The sequence below is a fragment of the Corvus brachyrhynchos genome, unplaced genomic scaffold (assembly GCF_000691975.1).
Source record: "Corvus brachyrhynchos isolate BGI_N302 unplaced genomic scaffold, ASM69197v1 scaffold26, whole genome shotgun sequence".
NCBI lineage: Eukaryota > Metazoa > Chordata > Aves > Passeriformes > Corvidae > Corvus > Corvus brachyrhynchos.
Genome location: NW_008239324.1, coordinates 6,114,973 through 6,118,438, shown reverse-complemented (window position 1 = coordinate 6,118,438; position 3,466 = coordinate 6,114,973).

Here is a 3,466-nt window from a genome sequence, read left to right as displayed (position 1 = left end):
TTGCAGCTCCAGTGCCTGGCTCCTGCTGTGGGCATAACCTCCAAGCAGTTTTTTCCAGCTCGTTTTTGGGAAGCACCTTGCTTAAAGTTGCAATGACCTCCAGATGCAGGAGAGCAGGTAACCATAGCCATGAATGCAGTTCTCGGCTGCCTAGATGAGGGGTGGCTGCTGGGATGGGGGAGGGAGGGCAGTGGGAAGATGCATGGGACGTATTTTGCTTCCCAAAGTCTCTGCCAAGTGAAAGAGTCACCTTTTGAGGCACCTGCTTGCCCCTACATGTCTCCTGGGTGTGCCCCACCACAGATGTAGGTTCCCAGCCCTGCTGCCCTCACCCCCTTTGTGCTTATTCAGGCAATGGGTCAGCTCTAGCTGTCAGGAAAGTCTCCTACAGCCCTTGGTGACAAGGCACCAGGGACAAGGGAAAAGACAAATTAAAAAACCAGCAAAATTGGCCACTTGGGTAGTCCTTTCTGCTAGGCTGGGTGGCACAAGGTGAGGTGTCTGCACAGGGGGAGCATGGCGATACCAGTTTCCAGGGATGTTTCAGGCATCTGGGATGATTCAGACTCGCCATTTCCCCAGCTTCAGCACATGGCTCTGCAGGGGGTGCCCAGACTGCTCAGCACCCAACTTTGCCAGTGAGAAAAGCAACACCCAGCTCAGCACCCATTTGCCTTTTAAATGTGTTGCCTTATTGCATTAGTGTGTCTTTGTCTAAGCAGCCTCCCAGCACTGCTTGTCGCAACGGAGGTGTAGTGCTGGAAATGGGTTTTAAGGGTCTGCCCTGCCTTAAATGCATTTAAGAAACAATAAATCGCATGGGAAGACGTTTTGCTGGAAAAGAAGACTGGCACGGCTCTGCTGCTGGAGCCATGTGAAACAGGGCTGCGACCCCGGCCACTGCAGCGGAGGGGCTGCAGACTGAGCCCCCCGGGCCATGCGCCCGCATGCTGCACCAGAAACAAAGCCGGGCGCGGATGGGGTTTGCCCTCACAGGAAGCGCCCCAGGCATCAACCGCTCCCCGTTCCCAGCAGCGTGCCAGGCTGGGACGTGGGCACACACCTCTGCACCCTTCCCCTGCCAGCCTGCCCTGCCTGCACGCCCGTCTGGCAGAGGTGGGGACTCCTAGCCTTGGTGCCCTTTCCAGCCTCCCCAGGAGGGATTTGGGGTGAGGAGAGCCACAGGACCAGCGGAATGGGTGCAGGCACCCATGTGAGGAGCTGGCCTGGGATGTACGCGGTGCCTGCCCTTGCCGGTAGCTGCTCTCAGTGAGGTGGGTAGGGGCTTTCTGGTCCCCTCAGGAGTATTTTCTATTAAAAAAAAAAAAAAAAAAAAAGTAAAAAAGTACTTTTTGATGAAGCCGGAAGAGCTCTCAGCCTGTGGACAGCTCTATATAGTGGGAGGGTGAGGGGACCCTTTGCTTGACGCAAGTAGATGGTGATGTGCTTTTTCCAGCCCCGCGAAGAAAAGCCCAGCTCAGTTTGCAGAGGTGGTTTGAGGTGACCATGCAGCCCCCTGAGCACCTAGGGGAGCCAGGGCACGGGGTTCCTGGGTGCACACCCAGAGGATCAGCCTGCAGCTGCCCATGGGGCTGCATTCAGTTCCGCTTTTTCTGGCTCTGTGTGAATCCCGGAGGGATGATGGGGTGTCCGTGACCCTGCGTGGCGCTGGCATACACCATGTGCCGGAGGGACACGTGCCGTGTGCGGACAGGATGTGCGCTCTGTGCAGAGCGGTGATGCACTGTGTGCAGAGGAGACGAGCAGCCTGCGCACACGTGACAGGAACCTCTGTGCTGAGGGGACATCGTCCTGTGCCGAGGGGACAAGCGCTGTGTGCAGACGAGACATGCACCCAGTGCGGAGAGTAAACACACCTTGTGCAGAGGTGACAGGCGCGTGTGCACAGGGGAAATAACACCCTGCCCTCAGGGGACGTGCACTCAAGGCAGAGGGGAAATGTACCCAGTGCGGAAGGGACATTACAGAGTCCTAGAATTGTTGGAAAATGCCTCTGAGTAATCAAGTTCAGCTGCTACCCCAGCATTGCCAAGCCCACCCCTAAATCAAGTGACACATCTACATGTCTTTTCAATCGCTCCAGGGGTGGTGTCTCCACTGCTTTCCTGGGCAGCCTGATCCAGTGCTTGACAACACTTTCAGTGAAGTATTTTTACTGATACCCAGTCTAACCCCCCCGGCACAGAGAGCAGAAGCACTCTATGCTCAGGGGATGGGCACCCAGTACGGAGAGTACAGCCATCTGATGTAGAGGGGACACCATCCTGTGCATTTTGTGCAAGGGAACAGGCGCCCTGTGCGTCCAGTGTAGAGGGACAGGCAACCACAGAGGGGACAGCACCCCCTTCCCCCCGTGCAGAGGTCCCGGGTCCCGCCACAGGAACGGCTCTCCCGGGCCGGGTGCCGCCGAGCCCTTCCACAGGGATCTGCTGCCACCTGCCTGCCCGCAGTACCGCCGCCCGCCCGGCCCCGGCTTCCTGCCTGTCCCCGCTTCCCTCGGTCGCCGCCTGTGTCTGCTCTGTCCTGGTCCCAGCCCCTCAGGGTGGTTGTTTTCCCATCCTGCTCCGGAGGGCACCAGCGCCGGTCGCCGGGCGGACCAGGACTCTCCTCCTCGCTCTGGAAAGGTGCCCCGGGAGCCTGGAAGGGCTCAGGGAGAGCTGGGGTGGCACGACCACCCTGTCGGGGCACCCATCTCATCAGGACACCCATCACACCAGGACAACCGTCCCACCAAGGCATCTTTCCTACCGGGGCATCCATCCCACCAGGGCATCCTGCCGGGGACAAGTGCTCCCCTCAAACTGAAGCCACAGGCAAGAATGTACCCTGACCCCCTGCATGCACTTTGCAATTGTGGAGAGCGACTGCGGCTGGTGCCAGCGCTGCCTCTGGAACTCCTTTTTACACGGGAACTTTCGGAAATAGAGGCTGTATTAATGAGGAATCTGTTCAGCTTTGAAGGTTTGATGGATGATGTTTTGGAACAGTGGCAAGGTCCAGACATCATCTCTTACACAAGCAGGCTGTTGGATGTACCCTTGTGGGTCCATGAAATTCCCAGTTCCCGGATTTTGCCCGACAAATCCTGTGACATTGGCAGTATCTGGTTTAAGGGTATTATGTGTGTGTACGCAACAGGGGACCAAACACAGGACCCTCAGGACACCATTGTACAGGGGATGCTGAGAGTACCTGCTGGCTGTGAGTTTGTTTGTTGGTGTATTTGGCCAATGGAGGCAAAATCGGGATGAATTCGTTATCCTCATTTTACCTCCCAAGGAATCAGCTCGCAGACGGGGTCTGCCAGCAAGAGTTAGCTGTGACTAAGAAGGGAGAGGGCGAATAGAGAGGAATAACCCCATGCACTTTATTTCTGTCTGATAATCTCTTCTTTCAGTGATTTCGCCGCGGCGCGGCCCGCGCAGCGCGGGGAGGCGGGAGGCAG